The sequence below is a fragment of the Mustelus asterias genome, chromosome 30 (genome assembly GCF_964213995.1).
Source record: "Mustelus asterias chromosome 30, sMusAst1.hap1.1, whole genome shotgun sequence".
In the NCBI taxonomy this organism is placed as follows: domain Eukaryota; kingdom Metazoa; phylum Chordata; class Chondrichthyes; order Carcharhiniformes; family Triakidae; genus Mustelus; species Mustelus asterias.
Window position 1 is genome coordinate 2,060,809 of NC_135830.1, and position 20,369 is coordinate 2,081,177.

General features: G+C 46.3%; 5 non-coding genes across 5 annotated transcripts; 2 read left to right on the forward strand and 3 right to left on the reverse strand.

The window, feature by feature from the left end:
• The first annotated feature begins 4,354 nt into the window (after positions 1-4,354).
• On the forward strand, positions 4,355-4,429 carry trnam-cau (transfer RNA methionine (anticodon CAU)). Its single transcript has one exon. It is a non-coding gene; the product is annotated as a tRNA-Met (tRNA).
• A 782-nt stretch (positions 4,430-5,211) lies between these two features.
• trnas-aga (transfer RNA serine (anticodon AGA)) lies at positions 5,212-5,293 on the reverse strand. Its single transcript has one exon. It is a non-coding gene; the product is annotated as a tRNA-Ser (tRNA).
• Positions 5,294-8,149: 2,856 nt separating this feature from the next.
• On the reverse strand, positions 8,150-8,231 carry trnas-aga (transfer RNA serine (anticodon AGA)). The gene has a single exon. It is a non-coding gene; the product is annotated as a tRNA-Ser (tRNA).
• A 7,254-nt stretch (positions 8,232-15,485) lies between these two features.
• Positions 15,486-15,559, forward strand: trnai-aau (transfer RNA isoleucine (anticodon AAU)). The gene has a single exon. It is a non-coding gene; the product is annotated as a tRNA-Ile (tRNA).
• A 754-nt stretch (positions 15,560-16,313) lies between these two features.
• trnas-aga (transfer RNA serine (anticodon AGA)) lies at positions 16,314-16,395 on the reverse strand. The gene has a single exon. It is a non-coding gene; the product is annotated as a tRNA-Ser (tRNA).
• Positions 16,396-20,369: the final 3,974 nt, after the last annotated feature.

Below are 20,369 nucleotides of genomic sequence, written 5' to 3' on the forward strand. Positions count from 1 at the left end.
TTGTTCGCGGGTCATGTCCCTTTCTTCATATTCCCCCTCAAAATTCACTGTCCCCTTTATTACTGGATACAGCCCAGCAAAATCTTGGTTTTCCTTATAAGGGGGCGGGGCTATATTTGGGTCTTTCAATTTTTCCTTTTCCTGAATCTGAACTGGCATTTGCATTTTCCATATGCGCTTTTTCTCTTTTCCTTCCTTTTCAAATAGTGTTAGTATCTCCAATTCTTTTCTTCTTTTCTGATTTCTCTTTTGTGATTTATCCCTTAGTTTATAGTTCTTTACCAGTCCTTTCTGATCCTCACATCTTTCTGTACACCAGGTGCCTCCCTCTGGCCACTGTGTGTTTAATTTACTTGTTCTTTTGGTCCATTTTTGGGAGATATGGGCTATGTCTCCTTTCAGGGCTGGGTACTTTTCTCCCAGAATTTCCACCGGTGTCTTAATTTGATATGGCATGTTCTGTTTCTTTGCACTGCCTTGCGGCTTAATATTTTCTGATATGTTGGTATTTGGCACTATTGTTATTTTTATGCGCTATACTGTTTTCCCTTTTTCTGTCCTTGGACTATCTTCCCACTGCACTTCCCTGACTGACAACTGTATTTCCAACCGTGGTCTCAGTATTTGCTTCCCTGTTCTTCCCTCTCCTGGTGATAATCCTTTTTCTTCTGCTAGTGGATAATATGCCTCCACTTGCTCACTGATTTCGAACAGAGCCTTACTTGGTCTGATTTCTTCTATTAATTCTGGCAATGTTTCTTCTACTGCTTCACTCGTCCAATTTTTGTATATTATTTCGTCCCAATTTACATATGGCCACTCCTTATTCACTTCCTCCAAATTAACTACTTCAGTTATTCTTCTTAGCAGGGCATTTCTCTCACCCTCATACCACTCCCTAAAACCTCCTCCATCTATTTTTACTAGATCTTCTCCAAAGAAATGTGTGTTAACACCACTACTTAAGAAATCTATTACTGCAATATTCCTACGTGATTCATCACTGTCGTGATCCTGCTTTACACTCCACATTTACCAACAGCTGCTTACACCGCTATTCCAGATCAACCTTTTCAGGCTTCTCCTTGTAGCCCCTTTACTTTATTTCACTACCTGTCCCCTCTCTTCTTCCGGCGATCAACGTAGGTCCTTAATTACTATATCAGGTAGGAGACCAATCTCTCCTAGATCTCTCCTTCCTCTCGGCTGACGTCTCTCTCTCCGAGGTCCTGGGTAGGTTTGGACTGGCAGGCTTGCCTACACTTACTCTCCTTGGGCAAGTCGTAACCTGGAAGCCCGCTCCAAACCGCTCGACTAACCTAATTGCATCAATTAGCGTTCGGTTTTTGTAGCGTCTCACTTTTTACCCATTCGTGGACAATACAGTACATAAAACTAAAGCGTGCTTTTTACATGCAAAATTTACCCTTCCGATCAGACTCAGTCTCTCAATATTTTACACAATTTTAACTTTACCAATGCAGGTTATCTTTTGGGCAGGTGAGATCCAGGACCAGTGGAGAACCGGGTGCGCCAGGCCTCGAAAACCCCTTTCTGACAACAAGGATTTACATGCATGCAAGTCTGCTTATCTTGTTGACAGAAGGCCAGCTGGGGACTTCTCGGTTCCGGTCGGACCACAGTCTCCCTCGATCCCTCCGGGGTTGAGTCACCGGACGACCTCAACTCTGCCCTGCTCGCAAGCGCCAGATTTGCCGTGGTTCCCCGTGGACGGCAAGAAGAGTTCATCAATCAGAATAGAGAGTCTGAGTCTTGATCTTCCAGGCAGCAAGGCTTTATTAGCTAATACATTTCAATAAAGCCGGGATTTCCAGATGAATCCAAAAAACCAGTGCTCTGACAGTCCTTTTTATCCACATGTAGCTTCATATTTCATCATTCTTATCTTACAGTCAAGGTTTTTTTGTTGCAGACCCCAAGGCCACTTTTCGTTAGCCACCATGGTTTACAAGACCTACGTTATCTGCCTTCTTTCTGATTGGTCACTAATGAATGTGCTATGATATCACTGTGGTTACATCTTGCCTTCTTATCTGAAGTTTATTGTCTAATCAGCCAAGGTTGTTGTTTGTTCAACCATTGTAAGGCATCCTGCTATGCCAAGTCTTTTTTCCCGTTGTCTGACTTTCTCACGTTTATTTAAGAAATTACTTTCAGCTTCTGTGTGTTTGCTTGACTTCTTTCAGCCTTTATGTTCATTTATGTGAGTATCCATGTGTACTGACCTGGTAAGGTATTGTGCACTTAAAAGGGTACAGGTGTATGCTTAATAATATATGTGATATATGAGAGCTTCTCAAGTAGTGATTATCTCTTCTATGTTAATTATTATCTCCTACTTGTCCTAATAATTATTCCTTCCAATATATGTTGTCTTAATGATTATTCCTTACAATACCCACTCAATAATTCTTATAGCCGGCCTCCTTGAAGTGATGCTGACCTCTTGTGATGGATACGAATGCGATTAATTTCTCTGCTGATGTCATGCGTCTGTCTTCTTTCCCCATGTCGGCTCAATTTCACCTGTCGTCTAACGTCCTTTTCATTCGGATACAGCACATGGGTGGATTGAAACAAACATTTGCATGCATTCTATATCTGTCCATACACTCAGAACTGGTTGAAACACAAACTTTACATCCCAAAAAAGCTGCCTTCAAGGCGCCTGAGGAAAACGAGCTCTTGAATGCGCAAAACTAATGCAGATATATTCGAGTATGTGCGGATTCGGAATCCAATCCGGCTCTCCCACATGGTGGTGACATTTGCCGTTTCTGAATCACCAGTGGACAAATTTGAATTGAGCCCTTCGGGAATATCTTTCTGTTCACTGAAGATGCAACTCCCGCAATCATTGATCCAAAATTTAAGATGAACTGGGGCCGGTTATTTTATACGGCTGGAGCATGTTGCTAATAACGCTGCGACTGAGGGTTCAATCCTCGTACTGTCCAAATGCGGTTACCTCTGTCTGTGGAGCCCGGTTTCCGTTATGCTCAGTGGCAATGGCTTTGTCGAACAGCCTGAGTCGCTTCGCGTACTTCTGTACACTCACAATGCCGTTGACAATTTTTCAACTGGGAAAAGGTCTGCCTCCCATCCTGACAAACTGTCCATCTTTTCACACTTCTGTGCCACAAATCGGTCGGTGACATTTGAGCAAACCTTGACCGCTCTACAGCGAAACACATACGGACGACCGGTCAGCTGGATGTCAACTGTGATCATTCCTCTCATTCGCTTCAATGTTTTGTCAATAATCACGTCAGCCAACCATGTTGCAAGAAATCATACCAGCTTACTTTGAAGCACCGTATTCAACCGATCAACACATCGCTTCACACGAATCAATCATGCGTTTCACACCTAATTTACGCAAATACTGAGTTTTTTCAGAAGAACAGCTATTCGTCTGGAAATTTCGAAACTGGCAGGTCGCTGGTCAACACATGAACCGCTAACCATTGTCTTTAAGATGTGGCAGAAGGGTGTCTCATGTGTTGCTGATGACAGCGAAACACGTCTGGATCGGAAGAAAATTCCTTCAGCAAGCATGGATGGAAATTTCATTGAGGAGCAGCGGTGAGGCAACGTATAATATCGCTGGCAACGAGCACGATGCTTTCTTCAAGTTTATTCTCGTTCCAATTCCCACAGGGTGCCTCGTTATGAAGTCACGCACGAGACTGTAGGCAAAAGATTAAATACCAATTCGCTCTCCCCAGTGTTTACCGGGACCTGTGACATGGGGCTGCTGTGTGACTGTTACTGATAGAAAGAGGTGGATCCCAAGGGCAGTTGGGCTGTGTTTTGTTCAGCCTTTCAAAACTTGATGAATTACTCGAACCGTTAAATCGTGTTGAATGACAGCCTTTCGGGAATATATTTCTGTTCACTGAAGGTGCAACTCACAGAATAATTGATTCAAATTTCAACTTGAAATGATTCAGGTTAATGCTGCGCTGAAACACACGCCCCCATTTTGCAGCCCTGGCTGCCAGACTTCAAGATGGAGCAAATATTCCACTAATGGCAAATGCATCCACTCTGCCAAACGGCTCCATGTTGACAATGTTCCGATTGAAATTCGCAACATATTTTACGACTTTAGCAGAACAAAATATTTCAAATAAAACCGCGGGGCTGAAAATCAAATGCACGTTGTGATTGCCCCAGCCAAATCTCATGAAAGCCACTTAAAAAGAAAATGCCATTCCATCAGGTTGAAGATGCGCGATCAGTCAGCAGTGAAATATGTAAACTTCTGCAGTTAATGATGGAACTCAATAGAAACAAGCAGTGGCTCATCGTGGGATCTGCTGGTGACGTCGGCCGGTTAGCTCAGGTGGTTAGACCGTGGTGCTCATAACGCCAAGTTTCTCGGGTTCAATCCCCGTACTGGCCACATGCGATTACCCGTGTGGGCAGTTTCAGCCGCCTTTTCGACGGCATGGGCTGATTCACTTTGCGAACTTGCACAATCGCAAGGTGCTGCTTTTTTTCTCCTTGTTAACTTTTAAACTGGGAAAATTTATTCCAACCTTTCTGGCAAATTGCCCATCTTTTCAAACTTCTATGCCACAAACCGGGAGGACGAGTGTGGAAGGTGACGAATGTGGGAAAGGCGTTTTCTTTGCAAAGAGTGGACTGGCGTAGAAAGATTGAGCTTCATCTGATTAAGTTCACAACGGAATGCTGACATAATGTTCTTCATTTGGCTACGAAAGCGTTTATAAAAGCACAGGGATCATGCTCAGGTGGTAACATCTGCAGTTTGACGTCAGTACGGACCTTACGGCTGATGATTGCTGGTCACCACTCTTCAGAAAAGGCATTAGGAACGGTACAGGTGACACTGCCTGGGAGGTTTACAATGATTAATTAATTCCGTGTTGGAGAATTTCGGATCGTTCCACGTCGAACATAGAAAATTCGATGATGTCCCAACTGTGATTTTCCAGCTGTTACGGGATTTCGAAAGTGTAAACAGTCAGAATACTCCCTCTCCGCGCAGGTGAATAACTGAAGTTGTCAGATGCAAGTTTGTTGAGAAAACATCTGGAGAGGACAGGCGGATCGGCATCAACTTCACGCATCGTTGGTGGGATATGTAACCATTCCACAGGGAAAAATGATTGAACGTGCCATTCTTTCCAACAAGTCGTCGCGAAGCGGAAATGAGAAATACGTAGTCAGCAAGATGCGAACCTGCGCGGGGAAATCCCAATGAATTTCTAGTCCATCGCCTTAACCACTCGGCCATGACTACACAGCTGCTCGCGTCAAAAATCATACTGATATCCACTCAATAACTGTTACAGCCGGCCTCCTTGATGTGATGTTAACCTCTTGTGATGGATACAAATGCGAATAATTTATTTGCTGATGTCATGCGTCTGTGTTCTTTTCCCATGTCGGCTCAGTTTCACCTGTCGTCTAACGTCATTTTCATTCGGATACAGCAGATGGGTGTATTTAATCAAACATTTGCAAGCATTCTATATATACCCATACCCTCAGAATGAGATGTAACACAAACTTTCCATCCCAGAATAGGCGCGTTAGGAAAACAAGTTTTTGAATGCGCAAAACTAATGCAGATGTATTAGAGTACGTGCGGATTCGAAATCCAATCCGGCTCTCCCACATGGTGGTGACATTTGCCGTTTCTGAATCACCAGTGGAGAAATTTGAATTGAGCCCTTCGGGAATATCTTTCTGTTCACTGAAGATGCAACTCCCGCAATCTTTGATCCAAAATTTAAGTTGAGCTGGGCCGGTTAGTTGACAAGGCTGGAGCGTGTTGCTAAGAACGCTGCGACTGAGAGTTCAATCCTCGTACTGTCCAAATGCGGTTACCTCTGTCTGTGGAGCCCGGGTTTACGTTATGCTCAGTGGCAATGGCTTTTACGAACAGGCTGAGTCGCTTCGCGTACTTCTGTGCACTCACGATGCCGTTGACAATTTTGAAACTGGGAAAACGTCTGCCTCCCATCCTGACAAATTGTCCATCTTTTCACACTTCTGTGCCACAAATCTGACGCTCACATTTGAGCAAACTTTGGCCGCTCTCCAGCGGAACACATACGGAGGACCGGTCATCTGGATGTGAACTGTGATCATTCCTCTCATTCGCTTCAATGTTTTGTCAATATTCACGTCAGCCAAGCTTGTTGCAACAAATCATACCAGCTTACTTTGAAGCACTGCATTCAACCGATCAACACATCGCTTCACACGAATTGATAATGCGCTTCACACCTAATTTACGCAAATACTGAGTTTTTTCAGAAGAACACCTATTCGTCTGGAAATCTCGAAACTGGCAGTTAGCTGTTCGTCACGCTCAACACATTAACCGCTCAATATTGTCTTTAAGATGAGGCAGAAGGGTGACTAATGTGTTTATGATGACAGCGAAACACGTCTGGATCGGAAGAGAATTCCTTCAGCAAGCATGGATGGAAACTTAATGGAGGAGCCGCCGTGAGGCAACGTATAATATCCCTGGCAACGAGCACGATGCTTTCTCCAAATTTTTATCTCATACCAATTCCCACAGTGTGCCTCGTTATGAAGTCTCGCCCGAGAGAGTAAGCAAAAGATAAAATACCAGTTCGCTCTGCCAATGTTAACCGGGACCTGTGAAATGGGGCTGCTGTGTGACTGTTACTGATAGAAAGAGTTGGATCACAAGGGCAGTTGGGCTGTGTTTTGTTCAGCCTTTCAAAACTTGATGAATTACTCGAACCGTTAAATCGTGTTGAATGACAGACTTTCGGGAATATATGGCAGTTCACTAAAGGTGCAACTCACAGAATCATTGATGCAAAAATTAAAGTGAACGGATTCCGGTTAATTCTGCGCTTGAACACACGCCCCCATTTTGCAGCCCTGGCTGCCAGACTTCCAGATGGAGCAAATATTCCACAAATGGCAAATGCATCCAGTCTGCAAAATGGCAACATGTTGACAATATTCCGAATGAATTTCGCAACATATTTTACTATTTTAGCAGAAAAAAATATTTCAAATAAAACGGGAGGGGGGGGGGGGGTGCGCTGGTGGGACGGGTGGGGGGGGGGGGGTGAACATCAAATGCACGTTGTGATTGCCGAGGCCAAATCCCATGAAAGTCGTTTAAAACGAAAATGCCATTCCATCAGGTTGAAGATGCGCGATCAGTCAGCAGTGAAAGATTTCAACTTCTGCACTGAATGATGCAACTCAATAGAAAAACGCAGTTGCTCATCGTGGGCATCGCTTGCGACGTTGGCTGGTTAGCTCAGGTGGTTAGAGCGTGATGCTAATAACGCCAAGGTCGCTTGTTCAATCCCCGTGCTGGCCACATGCGATTACCCGTGTGGGCCGAACTTTTCGTCGGCAGAGGCTGATCCGCTTCGCGTTCTTCCAGACCGGCAAAGTGCCCATTTTCTTTCTCCTTGACAACTTTTAAACTGGAAAAATTTCTTCCAACCGTTCTGACAAATTGCCCATCTTTTCAAACTTCTGTGCCACAAACCGAAAGGGCGAATGTGGAAGGTTACGAGACGGGAAAGGAGTTTTCATTGCAAAGAGTGGACCGGCGGAGAAAGATTGAGCTTCATCTAATTAAATTCACAACGGAGTGCTGACATAATGTCCTTCATTTGGCTACGAAATCGTTTATAAAAGCACTGGGATCATGCTCAGGTGGTCACATCTGCAGTTTGACCTCAGTACGGAGCCTTACGGCTGATGCTGGCTGGTCACCACTCTTCAGAAAAGACATTAGGAAGAGGACAGGTGACACTGCCTGGGAGGTTTACAATGATAAAATAAGTCCGTTATGAGGCGGTGTTGGAGACGTTCGGGGAGTTCCACGTCGAACATCGAAAATTCGAAGATGTCCCAACTCTGATATTTCAGCTGATCCGGGATTTCGACAGATAAACCGTCAAAATACTCCCTCTCCGCGCAGGTGAATAACTGAAGTTGTCAGGTGCAAATTTGTTGAGAAAACATCTGGAGAGAACAGGCGGACCGGCATCAACTTCATGCAAATTGGTGGGATATGTAACCATTCCACAGGGAAAAGCGATTGAAGACGCCATCCTTTCCAGCGAGTCGTAGTGAAACGGAAATGCGTAGTCAGCAGGATTCGAACCTGCGCGGGGGAACCCCAGTGGATTTCTAGTCCATCGCCTTAACCACTCGGCCATGACTACACGTTCAAACGCGTCACAAATCATACTGATACCCACTCAATAATTCTTATAGCTGGCCTCCTTGAAGTGATGCTGACCTCTTGTGATGGATACGAATGCGATTAATCTCTCTGCTGATGTCATGCGTCTGTCTTCTTTCCCCATGTCGGCTCAATTTCATCTGTCGTCTAACGTCCTTTTCATTCGGATCCAGCACATGGGTGGATTGAAACGAACATTTGCAAGCATTCTATATCTGTCCATACACTCAGAACTGGATAGAACACAACCTTTACATCCCAAAATAGCTCCCTTCAAGGCGCCTTAGGAAAACGAGCTCTTGAATGCGCAAAGCTAATGCAAATATATTAGAGTATGTGCGGATTCGGAATCCAATCCGGCTCTCCCACATGGTGGTGACATTTGCCGTTTCTGAATCACCAGTGGACAAATTTGAATTGAGCCCTTCGAGAATATCTTTCTGTTCACTGAAGATGCAACTCCCGCAATCATTGATCCAAAATTTAAGATGAACTGGGTCCGGTTAGTTTATACGGCTGGAGCATGTTGCTAATAACGCTGCGACTGAGGGTTCAATCCTCGTACTGTCCAAATGCGGTTACCTCTGTCTGTGGAGCCCGGTTTACGTGATGCTCAGTGGCAATGGCTTTTTCGAACAGCCTGAGTCGCTTCGCGTCCTTCTGTACACTCACGATGCCGTTGACAATTTTTCAACTGGGAAAAAGTCTGCCTCCCATCCTGTCAAATAGTCCATCTTTTCACACTTCTGTGCCACAAATCGGTCGGTGACATTTGAGCAAACCTTGACCGCTCTACAGCGAAACACATACGGACGACCGCTCAGCTGGATGTCAACTGTGATCATTCCTCTCATTCGCTTCAATGTTTTGTCAATATTCACGTCAGCCAACCTTGTTGCAAGAAATCATACCAGCTTACTTTGACGCACTGCGTTCAACCGATCAACACATCGCTTCACACGAATTGATAATGCGCTTCACACCTAATTTACGCAAATACTGAGTTTTTTTCAGAAGAACAGCTATTCGTCTGGAAATCTCGAAACTGGCGGTTAGTTGGTCGTCACGCTCAACCCATTAACCGCTAAACATTGTCTTTAAGATGTGGCAGAAGGGTGTCTAATGTGTTGCTGATGACAGCGAAAAAGTCGGGATCGAAAGGAAATTCCTTCAGCGAGCATGGATGGAAACATCATTGAGGAGCCGCCGTGAGGCAACGTATAATATCCCTCGCAACGAGCACGATGCTTTCTTTCTCCACATTTTTATGTCATTCCAATTCCCACAGTGTGCCTCGTTATGAAGCGTCGCACGAGAGAGTAAGCAAAAGATTGTTGTACCTGTTAATTCTCAGATACTTTCAACCAGTTTACTTACTCCAAGGTTTTACCCCGGTGCCCTTATTTGCAAGGTGGACAAAGGACAAACACAAGTAAAGATTCAACAAGTTTATTAATAATAACACTCTTAACCCTTAAATTAAGAGGATACCCCAGATTCAAGTATACTACCCGTAAAGATGGCTTGGTTAAACTGCAGGCCCGATTCTCTGAGTCCCTCTGGTCTGTCGTCACGAAGGTGAGTCTCGATGGCCGCTTCTTCCTTCCTTCCTTCCTTCTCTGGTCAGTCTTCCGAATGGTCACGGCCGCCTCCCCTGTCGAGTCTTCGCTCCTGTGTGCCTCTGAGCGTGTCCCTTTTTCCCCAGCCTGCTTGCCTTTCCAGAAACTTCTCTGGCTTCTGGCCAATGAGGTCCCAGGAGGGAGTTCCAATACCCAGTGGGTTTCTTGATGTCTGCCTGACAGGACACCAGGGTCCGCCCCCAGGTGTCCATCTCCATGTTGTTAAACTTGTTATCAGGTAAGGTTTCTACAGGATCTCTTGGTGACAGAAAGTCTGGCCCGATCTGGGCTTCTAACAATAGACCGATGCATTTCAATGAGGTGCCATGATCTCCTGCTAAGTCTCAAGTAGAGTGTAACGACCTTTGATGGGTGGTTGATGGGTCAGGCCCAGACACATTTGTGTATTGTACAATTGGCCTGCCTGCTGTTTGACTGTGTTTGATTTCAAAATGCCCAATTCTTTAATTTAGGATATCCAATTTTATCAGCCTTAAAACTAGGCCCTGTTTATATCACCACATTCCCTCCTCTTGATCCAATGAGCGTCAGCGAACCGGATCACACAATTCTCTCCAAACCATCTGAACAAGCAAGTACCCCGAATCTGGAGTTGACAGTGTCATCCCTAACCCACAATAGTACTAACAAATTTAAATGAAGTAAAATAATTTAAAAAAAACAATAAGCAATCGGGTGTATACAAAACAAAGCAATAAACAGTACAATATGAAGTAAAATAATTTTAAAAAACAACAAGAAACAATACGTCAATTGGGTATATACACAACAAAGCAATAGTAACACTGAGCATAGTAGGTCAACTGGGCATCAGCATAGTCATGCAGGCAACAAAGGTGATGAGCATGTGGACTGCTAATTCTTTCAAGCAAAAGTCTTGTGATCTCTGCCTGGCGATCAAATTCACTTTGTGTAATTCTCATTTCCTGTTCTGCTGCTGAACGGGCCTCTGAGACCTTGGCCTTCTTCAGTCTTGCTTTTGCTGCATCGAAATCAAGTCTTTTATTCTGCAAGAGTTTACGTTCTTTAGACATTGTTCCGTAGTCCCCTTCCAGAAAATTTCTAAGGGGTGCCAAAAGGTTGACCTCTGATGAGTGTACTTCCATCGGGCGTGGGGTGAACCACATATATCCGGGGTATCGTAGGCTGATCTTCTGGTCTTTGGTTGGTGTGGTGTCTCTGGTTCGGTCTGAGACAAGGAGTCCCAGATAACAGGGAAGTATGTAGTTCATTCTGGGAAAGATCAAGGTAGCACCTGTTAATTCTTATTAATATCTGATTCTCTTTTCCTTTTCTTTACTAGAATGTCGTATGACTCCTCTTTTTTTATAAAATAAAACCAAAGAAATAAGTAAAGGAATAATAAAGGCCCAATCGTGTCATACGAAGGGTCGTGGGGTAAGGAGTTTGCAGAGCGTGAAAATAAAATGTTGGGTATATGGCATGTGTCCTTGTTATTGGAGGACTATGGCACAGTATAACAATAGATTCTTCATCTCACAACCAAACTGTGGTGTGTCGGAAGATTATGACGCAGTATAATGTGGGCAGATAAGAAACCCTTCTCAATTGGGTGATGCGTGGAGTGGACGGATAAAGCTATTTACAATTTGGACAGTGATGTCCTGATTCTTTCTTAGTGGAGGGAACCTACGTGGGCGGGCTTTGGCTGCCAGGTACCCACTGCATTACCACCTCTGGTAGTGAGCGCCGGGTCAAACGGTTCTGGGAGTCCCGGTACCAGGGGCGCCACAGGGGGTAAGGTTTGTGGGTTCCCCATCCTTTCCATCGGGGTCCCCTGGGCCGGGGTTTTGCTGATTCCCCTGGCTCCTCCCCCATTTTGTTTTGGCAAAAATGGCCCCTTGGGGTCTTTTATTGCCGGAACCTGGCATTCATGGGGCTCCCTGCCGTAGGTTAGGTTGTCTGCCAGGAATGTGGGGGTTATAGATGCTTGTCGGGCCGGTCCTTCAAGGGGCATGGGTCGGGGTCCATCGTCGGGGAACCGCTGAGATGGTCATGCGGGGTAGTTGGGTGGTGCCCTACAGTTCCGGGCGAAATGGTTGGGTTGCCCGCAGGTATAACACTGTGCATGAGGGCATGGACCTCTGGGTTCAGCTCTATATCGTTCTCGGTGCCGGGGGTTGGGCCTATGTCCTATGCGGCCTTGTCCCCTGAAATTTGGTGGTGCCCTACAGTCCCGGGCAAAATGGTTGGGTTGCCCACAGTTATAACACTGTGCTTGTGGGGGTGCATATCTGGGGTTGGTTTTGTCTTGTTCCCTGTACCTGGGGTTGGGGATATATCGGGGTTCTGGGCGGGGCTGCGATTTTCTGTATCGATGATTGGCCGGGGTATATGGGGGTGAGTTTCCCAGTCCCCTGTTTCCACCTCCCCCTTCGTTACGCCAAACCGGGGCCAGGTCTGTGTGGATCGGGTTCATCTTTCCGTGTTTTGTGGGCTTGGGGGTGTCTGTTTGTCTGACTTCCCGTTCCCACACACGAGTCATTTTGCGGATGGCCCAGGCTTCTGTATGTGTATTATCATCAGGGTCAAAATTCTCACAGGCTTTCCGACTCGCCTCGGTGGCGTGTGCTATCAGGGTCCGGATCCATGTGGGCCGGTGGTGTGCATTTAATTGGACTCGATTTAATTGGCCAAAAACCGCAACAAATTGGTTCCATAGTCGGCCAGCATAGGCTGTCGGGTGCTCCCCTCTCTTTTGTTGGCGGTTGTTTAAGCCTTGTACCGGGTCATCCCTATTGTAGCCTATGGCGGCCAGAACGGCCGCCTTCATTTCTGGTAGGGTTCTCCCGGCCACGTTCTGGGGTTCGGGTAGGGCGGAACGGATGGCAGGACTTAAACATAACAGAATAAGTTTAACCTCTTCTGCCTCATCTAGACCGTTTAAAACACGATATTGGGAAACCTGGTCAAAGAGAGCATGTGGATCCCCGGAGGGTTCAAATATTCCAATCACTTTAGCTCTGTCAGTAAGCTGTGTCATGGTGTATGGAGTTACATAAGTCACATTGGTTCTGTCCGTCCTGTGGTTGGGTGGTGACCGGATTCATCGGTACAGGAACCGGATTAGTGACTGGGCGTTTTGGGATGGTACAAGGACTAGGAGCCGAGACTGAGTTTCCCCAGATGGGGGCCGGATTCGGTGGTGCCATTGGTTCCACTACCGGGAAGGGAGGTGGGGGTTCCCTGTCGGCAGTGACGCTTGCTGTTGCATAATGGCAGGCATCCTCTTCGAAATACCCCCACTCTACCCCTGGGTCACTATCCCCTGTTTCAGTCGTGTATGCACACATTACACCCCTTTTTATGGCTAGTTGTGCTTTTAAATCTTCAATCTCGCGCAGGCATTTGGAGTAGTCTGTTGCGCGGGCTGTATTTACTTTTCCTGCTTGGTGCAAAACTTTTACTGCAGCCTGTAGGTCGCTGCATTTACGTTTAACTTCCTCTAACTGTTGCAGCGCAGCCTCTCTCTCACGGACAGCACGCCGTGCCTTTAGGTAGGCTTTATCACATTGAGCCTGGAATTGACTCATGTGTATCACATTGATTTGGTTCCTTTCCTCTTGTGTGTTTACCTCCGCTTCCAATTGTTGTATGCGCGCGGTCTTCCATCGGGCGCACTTAAATGTGAGCATGCTTAGGTACACTATCATAAGTAGGATTCCTATTACGGCCAGTTGTGACAGAATGCGGACCCATGGGTGGATTTGGACATTTGAACCCCAATCCCAGAGGTCCTCCCATGCAGCATGACTGGCCATGGTTATTTCCTTTTATAAGACAGATTGAGTATAGGTAAGGGATCGGGGTAGGGGTCCGGTAGGGGTCCGGTTTTCACTAAATTCCCTCCCGTAGATTTTACCCAAATTCCCTAGACTGTTCTAGTTCTGACTACACAGTTTGTCCACCTTGTGTTACAGACACCAGGTTTATGGCCCAATTTACTGGTTGAATCTGTATTAGTCCTTCACTCACTTAAGACTGGCCGTCACGTGGGGCATCTGCCCTCTTAATTCAGGCTGAGACGGAGTGTTGGAGAATACTGGGTTGAAGGTTCGACTTCGGAGCAACGTATTACTTCTTATCGACGTCCCATCTGGTTCGGCACTGTTGTACCTGTCAATTCTCAGATACTTTCAACCAGTTTACTTACTCCAAGGTTTTACCCCGGTGCCCTTATTTGCAAGGTGGACAAAGGACAAACACAAGTAAAGATTCAACAAGTTTATTAAATAACACTATTAAACCTTTAATTACCCACATAAAACAAGAGGATACCCCAGCAGATTCAAGTATACTAACCGTAAAGATGGCTTGGTTAAACTGCAGGCCCGATTCTCTGAGTCCCCTCTGGTCTGTCGTCACGAAGGTGAGTCTCGATGGCCGCTTCTTCCTTCCTTCCTTCTCTGGTCAGTCTTCCGAATGGACACGGCTGTCTCCCATGTCGATTCTTCGCTGCTGTGTGCCTCTGAGTGTGTCCCTTTATCCCCAGCCTGCTGGCCTTTCCAGAAACTTCTCTGGCTTCCGGCCAATGAGGTCCCAGGAGGGGGTTCCGATACCCAGTGGGTTTCTTGATGTCTGCCTGACAGGGCACCAGGGTCCGCCCCCAGGTGTCCATCTCCATGTTGTTAAACTTGTTATCAGGTAAGGTTTCTACAGGATCTCTTGGTGACAGAAAGTCTGGCCTGATCTGGGCTTCTAACAATAGACCGATGCATTTCAGTGAGGTGCCATGATCTCCTGCTAAGTCTCAAGTAGAGTGTAACGACCTTTGATGGGTGGTTGATGGGTCAGGCCCAGACACATTTGTGTATTGTACAATTGGCCTGCCTGCGGTGTGACTGGGTTTGATTTCAGAATGCCCAATTCTTTAATTTAGGATATCCAATTTTATCAGCCTTAAAACTAGGCCCTATTTATATCACCACAAGATAAAATACCAATTCGCTCTCCCCAGTGTGAAGCGGGACCTGTGACATGGGGCTGCTGTGTGACTGTTACTGATAGAAAGAGTTGGATCACAAGGGCAGTTGGACTGTGTTTTGTTCAGCCTTTCAAATCTTGATGAATTACTCGAACCGTTAAATCGTGTTGAATGACAGCCTTTGGAAATATATTTCTGTTCAGTGAAGGTGCAACTCACAGAATCATTGATGCAAAAATCAAATTGAACGGATTCCGGTTAATTCGTCGCTTGAACACACGCCCCCATTTTGCAGCCCTGCCTGCCAGACTTCCAGATGGAGCTAATATTCCACAAATGGCAAATGCATCCAGTCTGCAAAATGGCAACATGTTGACAATATTCCGACTGAATTTCGCAACATATTTTACTATTTTAGAAGAAAAAAATATTTCAAATAAAACCGGGGGGGAGGGGGGGGGGGTGAACATCAAATGCACGTTGTGATTGCCCCAGCCAAATCCCATGAAAGTCATTTAAAACGAAAATGCCATTCCATCAGTTTGAAGATGCGCGATCTGTCAGCAGTGAAAAATTTAGACTTCTGCACTTAATGATGCAACTCAATAGAAAAACGCAGTTGCTCATCGTGGGCTACGTTTGCGACGTCGGCCGGTTAGCTCAGGTGGTTAGAGCGTGGTCCTAATAACGCCAAGGTTGCGGGTTCAATCCCCGTACAGGCCGCACCCGTGTGGGCAGAACATTTCGTCGGCAGAGGCTGATCCGCTTTGCGTTCTTCCACACCGGCAAAGTGCAGCTTTTTTTTCTCCTTGACAACTTTGAAACTGGGAAAATTTCTCCCAACCGTTCTGACAAATTGCCCATCTTTTCAAACTTCTGTGCCACAAACCGAAAGGGCGAATGTGGAAGGTTACGAGACGGGAAAGAGCAGACCGTCCGGAGAAAGATTGAGCGTCATCTAATTAAATTCACAACGGAGTGCTGACATAATGTCCTTCATTTGGCTACGAAATCGTTTATAAAAGCACTGGGATCATGCTCAGGTGGTCACAACTGCAGTTTGACCTCAGTACGGAGCCTTACGGCTGATGCTGGCTGGTTACCACTCTTCAGAAAAGACATTAGGAAGAGGACAGTTGACACTGCCTGGGAGGTTTACAATGATAAAATAAGTCCGTTATGAGGCGGTGTTGGAGACGTTCGGGGAGTTCCACGTCGAACATAGAAAATTCGAAGATGTCCCAACTCTGATATTCCAGCTGATACGGGATGTCGACAGAGTAAACAGTCAAAATACTCCCTCTCCGCGCAGGTCAATAACTGAAGTTGCCAGGTGCAAATTTGTTGAGAAAACATCTGGAGAGGACAGGCGCACCGGCATCAACTTCACGGAAATTGGTGGGATATGTAACCATTCCACAGGGAAAAATGAATGAAGGTGCCATCCTTTCCAGCGAGTCGTAGTGAAACGGAAATGAGAAGTCAGCAGGATTCGAACTTGCGCGCGGAAACCCCAACGGATTTCTAGCCCATCGCCTTAACCACTCGGCCATGACTACACGGTCAAACGCGTCTGAAACCATGCTGATACCCACTCAATAATTCTTATGGCCGGCCTCCTTGAAGTGATGCTGACCTCTTGTGATGGATACGAATGCGATTAATTTCTCTGCTGATGTCATGCGTCTGTCTTCTTTCCCCATGTCGGCTCAATTTCATCTGTCGTCTAACGTCCTTTTCATTCGGATACAGCACATGGGTGGATTGAAACAAACATTTGCAAGCATTCTATATCTGTCCATACACTCAGAACTGGATGGAACACAAACTTTACATCCCAAAATAGCTCCCTTCAAGGCGCCTTAAGAAAACGAGCTCTTGAATGCGCAAAACTAATGCAGATATATTAGAGTATGTGCGGATTCGGAATCCAATCCGGCTCTCCCTCATGGTGGTGACATTTGCCGTATCTGAATCACCAGTGGACAAATTTGAATTGAGCCCTTCGAGAATATCTTTCTGTTCACTGAAGATGCAACTCCCGCAATCATTGATCCAAAATTTAAGATGAACTGGGGCCGGTTAGTTTATACGGCTGGAGCATGTTGCTAATAACGCTGCGACTGAGGGTTCAATCCTCGTACTGTCCAAATGCGGTTACATCTGTCTGTGGAGCCCGGTTTACGTTCTGCTCAGTCGCAATGGCTTTTTCGAACAGCCTGAGTCGCTTCGCGTACTTCTGTACTCTCACAATGCCGTTGACAATTTTTCAACTGGGAAAATGTCTGCCTCCCATCCTGACAAACTGTCCATCTTTTCACACTTCTGTGCCACAAATCGGTCGGTGACATTTGAGCAAACCTTGACCGCTCTACAGCGAAACACATACGGACGACCGGTCAGCTGGATGTCAACTGTGATCATTCGCTTCAATGTTTTGTCAATATTCACGTCAGCCAACCTTGTTGCAAGAAATCAGACCAGCTTACTTTGACGCACTGCATTCAACCGATCAACACATCGCTTCACACGAATTGATAATGCGCTTCACACCTAATTTACGAAAATACTGAGTTTTTTCAGAAGAACAGCTGTTCGTCTGGAAATCTCGAAACTGGCGGTTCGTTGGTCGTCACGCTCAACACATTAACCGCTGAACATTGTCTTTCTGATGTGGCAGAAGGGTGTCTAATGTGTTGCTGATGACAGCGAAAAAGTCGGGATCGGAAGGAAATTCCTTCAGCAAGCATGAACAAAGAAACAAAGAACAAAGAACAATGCAGCACAGGAACAGGCCCTTCGGCCCTCCAAGCCCACGCCGCTCCCCGGTCCAGGATTGAATCCTGAATCCAGGATCCCCGCTCAATTTTCCAGCCTATCGACATACTAATATCCTATCCACCGAGCTGTCCCTCACAGCTACGATTCTTTGTTCATCACAACCTATTAGCTCACCCCCACCCCCCCATTCCAGACCATGTGATCTCCAGGGAGAGGCGAAAACCCAGAGTGAAAACCCCAGGGCCAATATGGGGAAAGAAATTCTGGGAAATTCTCCTCCGACCCCCTGAGGCGATCGAAATGAGTCCAGGAGATCACACTGGCCCTGATCGGAAAATGCTTCCCAACCCTATTTATTTCCACTTCCACGAACACCATATGAATTCCCTGCCCCCGAGACAGGTTCCCACCTATCCGCAGTCTCGCTCTGTACTGGCACCAGCAAGATGATCATAGAATGAAGCCTTGAAACGAGAAACAAAGAACAATTAGCCCGCGCCGCTCCCTGGTCCAAACTAAACCACTCTTTTGTATCCCTCCATTCCCACTCCGTTCATATAGCTGTCTAGATAAGTCTTAAACGTTCCCAGTGTGTCCGCCTCCACCACCTTGCCCGGCAACACATTCCAGGCCCCCACGACCCTCTGTGTAAAGTATGTCCTTCTGATATCTGTGTTAAACCTCCCCCCCCCTTCACCTTGAACCTATGACCCCTCGTGAACGTCACCACCGACCCGGGGAAAAGCTTCCCACCGTTCACCCTATCTATGCGTTTCATAATTTTATACACCTCTATTAAGTCTCCCCTCATCCTCCGTCTTTCGAAGGAGAACAACCCCAGTTTCCCCAATCTCTCCTCATAACCAAGCCCCTCCATACCAGGCAACATCCTGGTAAACCTCCTCTGTACTCTCCCCAAAGCCTCCACGTCCTTCTGGTAGTGTGGCGACCAGAACTGGGCGCAGTATTCCAAATGCGGCCGAACCAACGTTCTATATATCTGCAACATCAGACCCCAACTTTTATACTCTATGCCCCGTCCTATAAAGGCAAGCATGCCATATGCCTTCTTCACCACCTTCTCCACCTGTGACGTCACCTTCAAAGATCTGTGGACTTGCACACCCAAGTCCCTCTGCGTCTCTACACCCTTTATGGTTCTTCCATTTATCATGTAGCTCCTCCCTACATTATTCCCACCAAAATGCATCACTTCGCATTCATCAGGATTGAACTCCATCTGCCATTTCCTTGCCCAAATTTCCAGCCTATCTATATCCTTCTGTAGCCTCTGACAATGTTCCTCACTATCTGCAAGTCCTGCTAGTTTTGTGTCGTCCGCAAACTTACTGATCACCCCAGTTACTCCTTCTTCCAGATCATTTATATAAATCACAAACAGCAGAGGTCCCAATACAGAGCCCTGCCGTACACCACTAGTCACAGGCCTCCAGCAGGAAAAAGACCCTTCCACTACCACCCTCTGTCTTCTATGTCCAAGCCAGTTCTCCACACATCTAGCCACCTCCCCCTTTATCCCATGAGATCCAACCTTTTTCACTAGCCTCCCATGAGGGACTTTGTCAAACGCTTTACTAAAGTCCATATAGACAACATCCACGGCCCTTCCTTCGTCAACCATTTTGGTCACTTCTTCACAAAACACCACCACGTTAGTGAGGCATGACCTCCCTCTCACAAAACCATGCTGACTATCGTTAATGTGTTTATTCCTTTCTAAATGCGCATACATCCTATCTCTAAGAATCTTCTCCAACAACATCCCCACCACGGACGTCAAGCTCAACGGCCAATACTTACCCGGGTTATCCTTCCTACCCTTCTTAAATAACGGGACCACATTGGCAATCCTCCAATGCTCTGGGACCTCACCTGCGTCCAGTGACGAGACATGGATGGAAACTTCATTGAGGAGCCGCCGTGAGGCAACGGATAATATCCCTCTCAACGAGCACGATGCTTTCTCCACATTTTTATGTCATTCCAATTCCCACAGTGTGCCTCGTTATGTAGCGTCGCACGAGAGAGTAAGCAAAAGATAAAATACCAATTCGCTCTCCCCAGTGTGAAGCGGGACCTGTGACATGGGGCTGCTGTGTGACTGTTCCTGATAGAAAGAGTTGGATCACAAGGGCAGTTGGGCTGTGTTTTGTTCAGCCTTTCAAATCTTGATGAATTACTCGAACCGTTAAATCGTGTTGAATGACAACCTTTGGAAATATATTTCTGTTCACAAAAGGTGCAACTCAGAGAATCATTGATGCAAAAATCAAATTGAACGGATTCCGGTTAATTCTGCGCTTGAACACACGCCCCCATTTTGCAGCCCTGGCTGCCAGACATCCAGATGGAACAAATATTCCACAAATGGCAAATGCATCCAGTCTGCAAAATGGCAACATGTTGACAATATTCCGACGGAATTTCGCAACATATTTCACTATTTTAGCAGAAAAAAATATTTCAAAAAAAACCGGGGGGTAGGGGGCGGGGCGGGGCGGGGAGGGGGGGGGGGGCGGGGGGTGAACATCAAATGCACGTTGTGATTGCCCCAGCCAAATCCCATGAAAGTCATTTAAAACGAAAATGCCATTCCATCAGGTTGAAGATGCGCGATCAGTCAGCAGTGAAAAATTTAAACTTCTGCACTGAATGATGCAACTCAATAGAAAAACGCAGTTGCTCATCGTGGGCTTCATTTGCGACGTCGGCCGGTTAGCTCAGGTGGTTA